This window comes from Arachis stenosperma, chromosome 9 (genome assembly GCF_014773155.1).
Source record: "Arachis stenosperma cultivar V10309 chromosome 9, arast.V10309.gnm1.PFL2, whole genome shotgun sequence".
NCBI classification, from domain to species: domain Eukaryota; kingdom Viridiplantae; phylum Streptophyta; class Magnoliopsida; order Fabales; family Fabaceae; genus Arachis; species Arachis stenosperma.
In genome coordinates this window covers 25,458,757-25,473,568 of record NC_080385.1, presented here as the reverse complement: position 1 = coordinate 25,473,568, position 14,812 = coordinate 25,458,757, and the positions used below count along the sequence as shown (strand labels likewise).

The window sequence follows — 14,812 nt, the reverse complement described above, 5'->3', positions numbered from 1 at the left end:
TTAAAATCAACGACGATATCATCTATTATTTTGGCAACACTCTAACATTTTTATATTGTCATCGTATCACCGATGAAATGGTGGATGAAAATTATTTTCCTTTAAAATCGACGAAGAGGTTGTCTATTTTAATAATTAAAATATCGACAGCTTTTAACGTCGATAAATTTAAATGATAGAGATCTATTTTCTAAATTAAGCAAACGGTATAGATTTATTATCTAAAATAGACTGCTAGAATGTTGATTTTTATTTTAATTAAAATCGACGAAATAGCCGACGATTTTTATCAACAAAAAACAGTCCTGCGTTTGCTTCCTGCGTCTCTCGTTTCACTCATTTCCCCAAAATTTAATCCCAAACCTTCAGAGAATCAGATTTTAGAGTGAGGCTTCTTCTTCTTCTCCAACGCCTGAGAGTAGAGACTAAAGACAGAGTCATGGTCACGAAGAGAGACAGAGAGCAGAATGTCTTCTTCTCCGATGCCTGAGAAAACCCGTCGTCCTCCGCCTGAGAACAGAGCTTCTCTCTCTCTCTCTCTCTCTCTCTCTCTCCCTCCCTCCCTCCCTCCCTCCCTCCCTCCCTCCCTCCGCTGTGAGCCCGTCGCCAAAGCATGTCGCTATCGTAGCTTCTTGTAAGTTCTTCTCTGTCTCTGATTATTATATTTATTTTTGCAATTTCTGTATCTACTATTTTCATTATGAAATTCTGAATTTGCGTTTGTTAAACCTAATAAGCATATCAATTCATCACATTACTTTAGCTCAACTAGTTTGACATATTAGTTTTATAATGTGATTAGATAAAACAAAATTTAAAACAAAGAAAGAAAAACCACTTGCTTTCTTAGTATTAGGAAAAGGTAGAGTAGTAACTTCAGATTCAGTTACAGATTTCAAGTAAGTAAGGAAAGTACTGTGTGTAGTCTAAATTGGCTTCTCTTCATTGTGCTTCCCTTCAGCCCTTCTGGCCTTGTTCTGCTATAGATATAAAATAACAAGTGTTGGTTCATGTTAAACTAATTCATGACACCCCCACACAATCTTTATTTCTATGGGTTTGTGCATATTAAGGAAGGAAGAGAAGACAACTGCTTAATAATTTCATCAAATAAACTCTTTTAAAATCATAAAAGAAGTTTATAAACAAATATTCTAGGCTCCAAGAAATTCCATTTCACATGACTCAGGTCTAAGATAGTGTCGTAGTGGACTTAGTTTATGAAAAATACAAAATTAAATTTTATTCCCACGTTGGATGATGGGGAACTTGAGTTCAAAAAGTTCACACATAATTTTCTTCAATTGCCATTTTTCTGTGATAAAAGTCCCAAAAGATATTGCTCTTATGAGTCAGCTATGACTGGGTGTTATGAGACAGTTAATGCTCCTGTTTTTATTGAATAAATCATAAATTAGAGTTGCTCAAATATATTGGGACTTTAGAGAGAATATAAAGTTACAATTATGTTCTATTTTGGTTTCGGCTCTTCTGCTTTTGCATTTTTATTTGTGGCTCTGTTTAATTGTACAAGTTTATGATTAAATTTGATTTCAATTTGAGATATAATGTTTGAATATTAGACTTTATTACTTGTGTGTATAAAATAGTTTCTCTTTCAAATCTTGTGTTTCCAGTTTCTACTATTCACGAGCTACCCACCATAACTGATATACATTGTCCGCAAAGTACCTCCCTCTATAATGTTTGTATTAATTAAATGTATAATATGCTCATCTTTATATAAAGGAAGCTGTGCCCCTGAAACTTTTGAAGGAAATGGACAAATTTGTACATGCTTGTTCCTTTCTCATCTAGTTTTGGACAATGCTTTTATTTTCATTCAATATACTTTATTATCTGAATAATATTGCCCTCTTAACTTTTGTAATCAAGAAGCCTCTGAATAATTTTGGTTTTCTTTATTCACAAGCTAAGATAACACCTACACTAAAATTGATGCATATTATATAATATTTACTACTGACCGCAACACTGCAAGGCATCTATTTAAAAATTGAGATAACAATCAAACTGTAGTGAGGAGTGAGCAGTTTTAATTTGTGTGTGTCAATTTTTAAATGGACATAGCCTTTTTATTTTCTGTCATCATAATATAGTGTTGTTCCAGTCTTCAAGTGCTGAAACTTTAGCTTTTGGTCTCTTCATGACACTCTTGAGCTTTAGCAATGCTTCCATAAAACTGAACCATGCAACATAATATGGCACAAGGCTTTAGTTCTTCTCATTTTTCAGCTTGCTTCTCTTCATTGTTAGATTGCTTATATTGGAAGAAAACTATATCAAGGAAAAGAAAGCGTATAATGATAAGTTAGAGTTGGAAGTAGCCGTTTAGGAATGTTTTAGTAATTGACAAAATGAGAGAATGAGCAATATTTTTTTGTAACCAATTCCTTACTACAGTAAATTATAGTTATCTATAATTTATGGAGTTTGGATCCTTGGAAGGTCCTCTTCCATCAAAGCTCTTTAGCATTCCTCAAATTCATCAAGTGTAAGTTCCTAAGATCCTTGTTTTGAACCTACCCTTATTATGTTATATAAAAATTGATGTTACTTGCATTGCAGGAAACTGAGGAACAATGCATTGAACAATACATTAGACTTAGGAGACAACATTTGTCCACAATTGCAGCTTGTTGATCTTCAAGACAACCAGATTTCCTCAGTAATCCTCCGTTCGCAATACAAACACACGTTGATGTAATTATCTGGTTAGAAAACATTTGCATGGTTTAGGAAGTTGATTAACAATTATAAATGTTTAATCTCTTCTTGAATTTCAGTCTTATAGGAAATCCAGTGTGCGGTGTTCTCTCAAACACAAACTACTACCAACTTCAGTAGCAGCCTAAGCAACCTTACTCGACAAGCTTGGCGAATTGCGGAGAAAAATCTTGTCCGCCGGATCAAAAGCTTAGCCCTCAGAGCTGTGAATGTGCATACCCTTATGAAGGGATGTTGTACTTCAGAGGACCCTTGTTTAGAGAACTCTCAAATGTTAACATTTTCTATGAACTTGAGATGAGTTTGTGGTGAAGTTGGACCTAACACCTAGCTCAGTTTCTTTACAAAACCCTTTCTTCAATGGTGATGATTTATATTCAAGTGCAACTAGCTTTGTTTCCTCTTTCAGGACAATATTTCAATAGGACTGAAGTTCAAAGAATTGGGTTTGATTTGACCAACCAAATTTACAAGCCTCCTAAGGAGTTTGGACCTTATTACTTCATTGCATTCCCTTATGCTTTCCTAGGTACATAGAAATATATTACACCTTAACTCTTGAGTAAAGGTTGATTTGGTTCTTGTCCTTGAGATTCTGACCATGATTCAAATTAGTCATCGAGATTTCAAAAAGAGCAAATTTGTTCTTGAAGTTACAATTTGTGATTCACTTTGACAAAAATAGAGTGAATCATCGAATGTAACTTCAAGTATGAAATTGCTGCTTCGAATTTCGAGGACCAATTTGAAGAATGAGACAGATACAAAAAACAAACAAAATGTCTTAATCTCTTTCTTGTTTGTGTCTCTACTGCCTCAATGTCTCTTTATTTCTTGTCCCTAGCCACTTACCAAACAAAGCCTTATCTTTGCAACTTTATGCAACTAATTAAAGTGAAAAATACAATTAACCTGGAATTATTTCAGATTCTAACGAAGGAAACTCTCATAGCACTAGTGCTATTATTGGTATAGCAGTAAGCTCATCAGTTCTGTTTCTGAGCCTTCTAGCTTTAGCAGTATATGCGATTCTACAAAAGAAGCACGCGGAGCGAGGAGCCATAGGTTTAAGCAGACCTTTTGGTAATTCATTTTTCTATTTGATTGTATTTCAAGTCTTATTATATCATCCCTTGTGTAACTTTGAGAATCAATGTGAGTTCATCTTTTTGATCCAGCATCTTGGGCACCAATGGAAAGGATAGTGGAGGTGCACCACAATTAAAGGGTGCAAGATGGTTCTCATATGATGAACTGAAAAAGAGCACTAGTAATTTCTTTTAAAAAAATAAGTTAGTATTTGGTGGTTATGGCAAGGTATGTTAGACTTTTAATACTTTTATGTTAATTGTTAACATTCTTTTCTTTTCATTTTGGTTACAGTGAATGTATGTTAATTCAGTTTGGATGGATTTAGGTGTACAAAGGGGTGCTTCCTGATGGAAAAATTGTCGCGATCAAGCGAGCTCAGCAAGGATCAATGCAAGGAGGCCTAGAATTCAAGACTGAAATTGAGTTGCTTTCAAAAGTTCTTCACAATGTATTATTAGTGGATTGCAATTTAAACGAATATAAGTCTAAGTTTAGTTATTTATCGTATCTTGAATCTTTATGTTAGAGGATTATTTATTATTTTGATAAGTTTGTAAATTCTTTATCTAATATTTAGTATAAATTTTATTTTTATATTTAAAAGTTTATTTGTCTTGTTATCTAATATTCTATATAAATTTTATTTCTATATTTAAAAATTTATTTGCATTAATTATTTACTATTTTTTAAATAGAAAAAATAATTAAAAAAATATAGCTATTAAAATCGACGGTAGCGTTGTCGCTTTTTAAATTTAAAATAGACAAAAAAATAAAAATATAGAAAAAGAATTTGTCGGTATCTAAATAATTAAATCGATAGCAATGATGTCAACTTTATTGAATCAAATATCGACAGAAACGACGTCGATTTTATATACTAATATCGACGGCAACGTTGTCGATTTTATTAAGCGGGTAAAATTCCCAAGCTCATATTATAGACGACAATATTGTCGATTTTATTGAATCAAATATCGACGACAATGTTGTCGATTTTAGTAAAAAGGTAAAATTCTCAAACTCATATATAGATGAAAATACTGTCGATTTTATTAAAATTTTGAAAAATCGATAAGTTTAATAGCGACCACCTTCGCCGTCTATTTTGCCATCGAATTTTAATATTATTGACGGCTTAGCCGTCGATTTGGCCATCAATTTTAATGATATTTCTTGTAGTGGATTAAATTGAACATCATAATAGGTGGCACACAAACTTGAGGAACTCCAAGATTTCCATGATGGATATTGATTCCCCATTCCATGTTATTGTGAATATAATGGGGAAGAAAAAGATAAGAGTCAACATCTCTTTTCAAACAAACTTTTTGATTAATAAGTCAATATTTTTCAAGCGGATAATTCTTAGACATGTGTCCCGGTGCCCCATATCAAAAACACATTTTCAGTCTGGCCCTGTGCGACTCATTTGGAGCTGTCTCACCATAGTCTTTCTGTAGCAGTGCCCACTTCATCGAGCAATCTTCCGCGAACGGGCTCTTCTTAACCAAGTCAATGAAACTTGTTAACCTTTGTGGATACACGTAATTAAATATATCTCTTCTAAGTCCTTTCTCATACTGAGCACACATCCATTCCTTATAATTGGGTGGATTTCCTTGACAAGCTTTTGAGAAAATGGCACAGGTTATCGAATTCACGGGTATAGTCAGCAACAGACATATCCTTTTGCTTCGGCTACGTTAATTCCAACTCCTTTGCAGTGCAAAACGCATGCAAGAAATATTTCCCATAAAACTCCATCTTGAACCTATTCCAAGGGACATCTGTTAATTCCACCTGCAAGGTATGACACAACTCCTGCCACCAATTCTGAGCATCTCCTTCCAATATATAAGTCACTATCTCCTCTGACTGTACTTCAGAAACATGCTGAGTGTACAAAAACCTTTCCACGTCTCGAAATCACTGATCAGCCTCCAAAGCATTACGTTTTTGATAAACTGAGGTGGACCACTCTTGAGGAAACCAGTAAGGGTCATAGACATATAGTATCGACCTACGTTACTTGTACCAGCACTAGAGTTTCCATCTCGATGTCCTTGCACTGGTTGAATCACGGGATTTTCTCCCCGAGTACCTTGCTCGGATCCGTGAGACGCCATTTGGTCCCTGTTCATACCAAACAAGTGATATCAAGGTGATTAGTCTCAGTATCGCAAGTCTAGTGCTTCATAGTCCCAATTGCATGCTCATGAACATTCCTGTCATATATATCATTAGATATCCTAATTAGCATGTATAGACACTCAGAGTATGCCCAGAAGTATAGTCAGTCTGTTCCTCAGGCTCTACAGGAACGAACTGCTCTGATAACATAATGTAACATCCTACCACGTAGAGTCTTATACTTAAGTCATAAAACAGAGGTGATGAGATATTACGACCTCTGAAAAAAATATTTATAATATAGTTGAAAAAGTTTTATATCTAGAGCCTTGAAAAACAGGGTAAAGCAAAATCGTTAAACCGAAAAGCGCAGCACTCATGAATAACGTTTACTTGCGTACGAAGAAAGCTTAAGCACAAATAAATACATATATACAAAAAGGGTAGAGGATCAAGGATACATTGTAATCAAGCTCTAAGCTCATCCTACAAAGCTAAGGCTGGCTAGAGAGTATTTACGTACATACATATAATCCCAAAAGCAAAGCTCTCAAAATAAACTCTAGTTCTCCAACAAAAGCCTCTACGAGGCACCAAGGTATAATACATAAAAGGAGAAGTTTGAGGATATACATATATATATATATATATAACAAAACATAAAAGCCCAAAATCCCATCTTCGCTGCAGTAGAACTCCAGATGCCTAGCGAGGTGCATCTCGACCTGCATCTGAAAAACAAAAATATCGTGTGGGATGAGAACCGGCTGTTCTTAGTATGGTTAAAGTTCCCACATATATAATAAATAAGGTCCTGGGAAAGTCAGAGGCAATCCTAGAACGCCGACACTCAGATTTTAAAACTTAAGGAACTAAAACAGAGACCATAAACAGGGGTAGTTCTCTAAGGTTCTAAACTTGATCAAAACCTAATTAAAACCCTCAATCCTCCGCCTTTTCTCCAATCCTTCAGAACACCAGTAGATCCACACAGACAAACAAAGCAGATAAAGCAAACACAAGTAGAATACAGATATGGCAGGTAGCAAATATAGCAGGTAAGCATAATAATCACATAGGCAAGTCTAATTAATACACAATCAAACAAAGCACACATATGCATATGATGTATGTCTATCCTACTGGTCATGAGCTCACGTATCGATTAACTGCCAGAACTTGACACACCTGGTAGCTAACCCGGATACCGTCTCTCGACTGCACATCTCCAGGAGGCATAAAATCGGGGGATTAGTGCCCTACTACCTTCTCCTAGTGAGGTCGGGCCATACTGATCGAGAGATTAGTGCCTTACCACCTTGCAGACAGATAGAGAAGAAATGTGAGAGAATAAATCGGGAGATTAGTGCCCTACCACCTTTCTCACATCCCACAAAACACAATCACAAGGAATGCATAGGAAAGAATCGAGGGATTAGCACCCTACCGCCTTTACCACATCCAACAAATCCATTCCATCATCATGTCCATTCATTCTCAAATTCGTCATTATTACCTCTTTACATTTGTTCATAATCATTGCATAATCATTCAGTATGGCCATGGCATCACACATATACTTTATACCATTGCATTTTCATACATAATTCATCATTTCAAATCTTACTTCACCCCAAGCTACCATATTTTCCTAACTTCATCTTATTACTAGACATACCACTAAGATCTAGGAGCTAAAAGAGTAAAAATAGAGGTTTAGAGGTTCAAAATTAGGTTTTAAAACACAAAATTCATTTTTGCTAAAAACAGGAGTCACGCGTACGCGTGGACATGCATTTTTTTCTGAAAACGGGGGATCACGCGTACGCGTGGGTGTGCATTTTTCCTTCCTCGCGTACGCAAGCATCCTGCTTACGCGAGATGCCCAACCCGAAAAGGTTGGTCACGTAACGTGCAGGTGGTCGCGTACGTAAGACATACAGAACGGTAAAGATGTTGAATGCTGCAAAATTTTCAGTTTTGCACTCTGAACTTCCGACACGCATAACATTTTCGTTTTAAAATATTTTCTATCCGTTCTTCGAACGGCGTAAACTTCACAGACCCAATTTCATATGAAATAAGTTTGAAACAATTTAGGAGTCCGTAATCTGAGTTATGGCTCGCCGAATTTCGACCAAAAATTAAATTTTCACAAAATGCTCCAACCTCTACTTTTCATCAATTTCTTTTACCAAAATCAAACTTTTACCACTCAAAATGACACCAACCACATCTAACACAGCTCATATCCTATCACAACCATCCATATCTCAAATTAATCATACTTATCCCAAAAATCTCAATTATACACACACAATTCTCAATTTATCAATATTCATGTACTCTTATTCATTTTTCTCATTCATACCATCAAAATCATCATTCATCAAACTATTCTAACCACAATCACATTCACATCATGATTTATTAAATATAATCAAGCAGCATCAATTCTACATACATTGTCAACTAAATCACTAAACATGTTCCAAACTCGTAATTCAACTTATCCTAGGTTGTCTAGCTTAAGTTTTCACAAGACATTATATATTAAATACGAGAAACCAAAACCATACTTTGGCCGATTTTCCGATAAACCCAGAACACCTCAAGCATTTTTGCACCACAAATTTCCAAGATTCTAAAACCTTACCAACAAAACCTAGACCCGAAACTTGAACTCAAGCTTCCAAATTCTCAAATTGGCTCTATCTAACACTCAATTTCAATCTATTATCATAATTACCACTATAATCAAAATAGAGCTCACTAATTTAACATATATACCAAGGGTTTGAGGGTATTTACCTGACCCACAGCTCAAACGAGGTAAACCCGACAATACCCGCAAGTTAACTCGAACCTAAACACTGAAATCATGCAAAATTCAACATAATTTCACATTGAGTTTCAAAATTAGGGAAGATAAAATTGAAATGAAAAAAGTGGCTTCCTTAACTAATTAAGTTTTGTACTTTGTAGAGTTTGACGATGCAGTCGCGTGGCCGCAAACGGTGCGGCAATCAGAGCTCCGGATTGAAAGATATATGGATTTGAATGGAGGTCATGGTTTGTTTCTATTTCTCTCCTCTTCCTTAAGTGTTTTCTGAATTATTCAAATGAAGAAAGAAGGAGATGAGATGAAGCTCATTTATATGAAGGAATTGGGTTGGGCCTTGGGTTCAATACGGGCTCGGTTCGCCCGATTCAGCCCGTTCGGCCCAATCTTGGGCCAAATTCTGTAAAATTGGTGTCAAAAATTATATTTTAATTAATTCGACCATATTAAACTATAAATTTTATTTTTCTAATTTTTTAGAATAAAACTAATTTATTTGTTAATTATTTAATAATCTTTCGGGTTTTACACCGAGTATCGTCGGATTAAGCGTCGCACATTAGCGTCGTCTTTACCGGCGAATTTATGGATGGTTTTTATGTGGAATTTGTCTGGTCAAATCATAACCGGCGGATTTTCCATTCTCAACAGTAAATTCACCTGTAATAGTTGGAGGAAAAATGAAAAAAATAGGTGCAAAATGTAGCATGGGATTTACCGGCAGAAAAACCTGCCAAAAAATCCATTTTAGTGGGACGCTGTATTTTAGTGACCCGCAATACTTACCGTTGGATTTATCCACCAGTAAATCCGACGGTAATGAGCCCTAAAAATCAAAGCACAAACCCTTCCCCCCTTCATTTTGAAATCTCCTCTCTCTCTCTCTCTCTCTCTCTCTCTCTCTCTCTAACCCTCTCCTCTGTTTGCCGCTCCGTCAGCCCCGTCGCTGTCAGCCCCTCCTGTCTCCACCTCCTCTCTCCCTTACCAAGACCAGCTCGTTCCTCCTCTTCCCTTCGTCAATCGCGACTCTTCCCCCCTCCCTCCCTCCCTCCCTCTCTCTCTCTCTCTCTCTCTCTCTTCTCTCTCTCTCTCTCTCTCTCTGTGCCGCCGTCGCCGTCCAACATTGCCACTATATCTCCCTTCCCTGAGTTTTTCTTTCTGTGTTCACTCCCTAAGTTCCATAGTCACTCTTTTTCTTTATTTAAGTTAATTTAGGATTTATTTATATGTTAATATAGGATTTAAGATTTGATTATTTGATGCTAATTTAGTATTTAGGGTTAAATTAATTTAGGATTTAGTTACATGTTAGTTTAGGATTTAGGATTTGGTTATTATGTGCTAATTTAAGATTTAGAATGAAGTTAATTTAGTATTTAGAAATTAGTTATATGTTAATTTAAGATTTATAATTTGGTTATCATATACTAATTTAGGATTTAGGATTAAGTTAAGTTTGATATCAATAATTAAGATACACTTTTAAGTAAATTTATATGAGCATAAATTGTTTCAAATTTATCATTATAGTTCTAAATAGAGATAGATATATGTATATGCTAAGTAAAAGTGCGTGCTATATATACAACATTATATATATAGTATGAATTCAAGTATGAAAACAAAGAGAACTTGGAATAAAACGATAAATAGGGATAGAGGTATGAAGTTTCTTCACATGGCTTTTAAACAAAACAATAAATATAAAAAGTATGCACTTCCCCAAAGTTGTTTAGTTTGTAGAGACTTTTGAATTTTTTCAAAGGTCAAGTATGATAGTACATACGCAAGAGAGAAATGTTTATTGTATACTCTTATTTATATGTAATAACTTCTATGAATTAATGAGAATGCTACCTTTTTAATGTATAAACAAGTTAATATATTTAGCTAGAAATGTTGTGAATTTAATTGAGTTTTGACTGATGCTATGGATTGAGGTTGATTAGATTTGTGGAAACCGTAAAAATGGATATATGTCCAATTTTAGAGAAGACTATGTCAAAAATTTTTAAAATAATATAAATATTGAAGGATTTATGTAGTATATATGCTTATTAGTGTTAATAATATATTCTCTTTGCAGACATGACGATATGTAACAGAGGTAGATCAAGTGGGTCTCATGGTCGTGGTAGAGAAAGGGTTTCCAGCGACTACCCCATCAACCCCTGTGATATCACAGGCAGGTCCAGTGGACCAGTAGTTCATCATGGTCCTGAACCCAAACTACGTACCTCCTTCTACTACGCCCCTATAGATCCAGTGACAGAGCTCGAGGTGGTGATTCCTCTTATGTGTCCCAACAGAATGTCCCTCCACCACCGCCCGTCATATGAATGAGGATTTGGCCTGATGAGATACAGGCATAAGTTATTAGTATTTTAATGTCTTTTATCTGCAATCTATTTTGAATTTGTTAAGGTTTATGTATTTTTATGTGTTTGTTAATCTTAACTTTTTTTCATTGATAGGTTTACACCAAATAATAATGCATGTACACAGGAGATCTCTGAGATAATTAAGTTAATGTACGACCACCCATGACCAAGCTACACAAAGATTTCTGCTGAGACCAGAGAGCGATGGTTTCAGAAGTGGGTGGTTAGAACACAATGTTGTTGAATTAACTATATTTGAACTGTATTTTATTTTGACTAACTAATGTTGTTGAATCACTTTGTGTAGTTGGAACAACTTTAGCAGATGATGAGCGAGGTTTCTCAGGGGCGCGACCACCTAACGATCTGGACCCGCCCATCTATCAAGAAGGCACTGGAGGCCCATTTTAGTACTGATGACGGATTCAAATGTCACTTTTTGACGAAGGTCATTAGCAGGGCATTGCCAAAGTCGTTGAAGTATACAAGTGGATCGGCGACCTTCATGAAAACGAAGAGTAGGTTGGTAAGTAGTTTGCTAGTATTTGTTAATTATTACTTGAATTAATTGTTTCTTGATTTATTTTATTGGTTCATTTTAATATGTCTAGTTTAAGTCGTTGGATTGTGAGGCGATATTTGTGGAGACCTTCAAGTATACCCATACGTTGAAGGCCAACAAGGAAAGATTTGTTTATGAGCGGTCTGCGACTCATTATGTGAGTCTCAATTAATTCTAAGTTTGAAATTTATTCGGTCTAAAGTCAATTAACTCTTATCCTAATCACAACATGTGTTACACAGAAGGACAACACGTAGAGATTGGAGGCCGCAACCCACAATCTCAGCTACTTAGTGGGAAAGACGACCCTGGCTCCGATACCTCAGTGGTAGATCCTAAAAGGGTTTGGCACGAGACGACCTCTGAGCCCTACAAGAATCACATCTTCGGGTTGGTGTTCTTCTTCGCCAGTGGCCTTCGCATCTCCGCATTGGCAGCTTCATCTGCCTTTGCCTCTGCCTCTGCAACCAGTCTTGCCAATCCTGAGGAAGTTGTCGACTTGAGGGATGAGGTACAGAAGCTCACACAGGAGCTTCACCAACAATCTCAGTAGTCTGAACAAAGGTACAACGAGCTTCTTGCACGCGTGGGAGATACCGCAGCCATAAACTCGAAGCTGACAGAGAAGTTGGAGTGGCTAGAGCGTTTGCAAGAGAAGATGAAGGTGTACAATGAGCAAATACGCACTGGAGGCAGTAGCGCTGCTGGTGGGGCACTCACATCAGCACCTACTCCGCCGCCTCAGCAAGGAAAGACGACGATTATCGGGATCTGTGGGGTCTAGGAAGTTAATTTATTTTATGTCTATTTCATTGTATTATACTTCTGTTACATTTTATTATATTCAAACCATTGATATTTAATAAATTCATTACTTGATTTCTAGTAATTTTGAATTTCTGCCCTAATTTTGTTAACAAGAATTTTAATTTGATTATTAATTATGGCTTAATTGTGAAAAAAAACTACCGTAGGATTTATCAGTGGACAAATCCGACGGTAATTGAACGCCAAAACACATAATATGGTGCCAAAGTTACCGCCAAAATAATTTGATGGTAATCATCAACTTAATCTCGACAAATTCATTAAAAAACCAAAGAAAAATCCACTGGTAATTAGCGTCGAACAAAATAATCTGTCGGTAAATAATTTTTGGCGCCGTTTATACGTCATATTCAATCTAATGGTAAACCCAATTGTAAATTATTAACCGGCGGATTAATTTGATGAATCCGATGGTACTCAGCATTTTTCTTGTATTGGCTCGTGCTTCTTGCCTCTGGGTCAGTGGGCCACCATCTACCTCTGTGTATTCTGGTTCGTTGTTTCTCATCTTCTGCCTTTTCTCGTGCTTTCTTACTCCGTTCTCCATCGTCGTCCTTTGGTTATCACTGTCGGGCGGGCTTTTGGTTCTTCTTCTTTCCATCTGCTTCTGCTCGTGCTTCTTGCCTCTGGATCATCATATCAGTACCATTTATCTTTTCTCGTGCTTCTTTTGTATTTAATTTTTTTAATTAGTTGATAATTTCTTTACAATTAGTTGATAATTACTTAATTAGTTTATTGGTGCTAGTAAATAATTAAATATGTAGAAGAATCATGATTGGTGGTATAGAATGAAGCTTGTTTATGAACTATATATCTGATTGAATAGCTAAAATTTTTCCTACGATTATGTGGTATTTGAGATTGAAATTACCTAAAATTACTTATTTAATGCAAGATTATTATTAATTTGATATTCAAGTTGGATGAGTTTGGAATCTTTGGATATCATTCTTATTCTGTTATAATTGACTAGTTCGATCTGTATAAAAAATAGAATCTATCATTTTCATAATATATTAGTTTGTGTTAATTTTAGTATGTTTAGCACCAAATTTTGAGTTATGTACGTTGTTTTATATGAGAGCAAGATGATTGATAACAATAATATTGAGGTAGCAGGGATGTCTACTAGTACACAATCATTTTTCCCCCCGTCAAATGTTCGTAAAAATTGGTCAGTTGTCTGGGATCGTTTTAAAATAGAGAATGCTACCGAGAAGAAGGCTAAATGCAAATATTGTGGTAACTTAATACAATATGATAATGGAACCAACTTAATGGGTGGTCATTTAAAAAGATACAAGCAAAATCCTAACAATGATTCGAACAAAAGAAGAAAAACAACAACAACACCGACTATAGATGAGATGGTGTTTTAAATTCACCTAGCGCTGTCAAATTTGACCAAGAGGTGGCTCAAATGGCGCTTGTGAAAATGTTTGTTGGGGAAGAGCTATCATTTTGCTTTGTTGAGAGCCCAAAATTCCAAAGATTTGTGCATGCCTTACAAGCAACATTCAAAGTTTCTTCACGGACTACATTAACACGTGACATTAAAGGTCTTTATGCTGAAGAAAAGATGAAGTTGCAACATTTTCTTTCGACAAATTATGGTAGAGTATGTCTAATAACTGACACTTGGACTTCAATTCAAAATTTTACTTATATGAGTTTGATAACACACTTTGTGAATTTAGATTGGAAATTACATAAAAAAATACAAATTTCTGTCAAGTGACAAGTCATTCAGGAGAAGTCATAGGAGCGACAATTAAATCTTGTTTAAATGATTAAAATTTAAATTAGGTATTTAGTGTGACAATTGATAATGTATCGTCAAATGATGTTATAATTAAATATCTGAAGCAGCGATTAAGTTCTTGAAATAGCATTATTTTGAAGGGTGAATTTGTTCACATGAGGTATTTTGCACATATCCTAAACTTAATTGTAAAAGAAAGGTTGAAAGAGATTGATGAACCAGTCTTAAAAATTTATAGTGCATTAAAATATGTCATATCTTTTCCATCTAAAGCCATTAGGTTTCAAAAGTGTGTTGAACTAGACAAAATTTAATATAAAGACTTGCCTTGCATAGATGTTGAGTCTAGATGAAACTCTACCTTTAAAATGTTAAAGGTAGTTTTGAAGCATCACAAAGTATTTGAGTTGCTTGCATTAAAAGATAACACATATACAGGAGAGATGGGTAGAGGAAAAGGG

The 14,812-nt window shown here is 35.4% G+C and overlaps 2 long non-coding RNA genes across 3 annotated transcripts; both read left to right on the top strand.

Annotated features, from left to right (window-relative positions):
• The first annotated feature begins 2,169 nt into the window (after positions 1–2,169).
• LOC130951901 (uncharacterized) lies at positions 2,170–3,271 on the top strand. 2 transcript variants are annotated; one of them, XR_009074141.1, is made up of 3 exons: positions 2,170–2,515; positions 2,590–2,724; positions 2,808–3,271. It is a non-coding gene; the product is annotated as an uncharacterized LOC130951901 (long non-coding RNA). The 2 variants fall into 2 exon arrangements; XR_009074142.1 differs by having other exon boundaries at positions 2,590–2,735.
• A 110-nt stretch (positions 3,272–3,381) lies between these two features.
• Positions 3,382–4,296, top strand: LOC130951903 (uncharacterized). Its single transcript, XR_009074143.1, has 3 exons — positions 3,382–3,831; positions 3,927–4,065; positions 4,166–4,296. It is a non-coding gene; the product is annotated as an uncharacterized LOC130951903 (long non-coding RNA).
• The last annotated feature ends 10,516 nt before the right edge of the window (positions 4,297–14,812 follow it).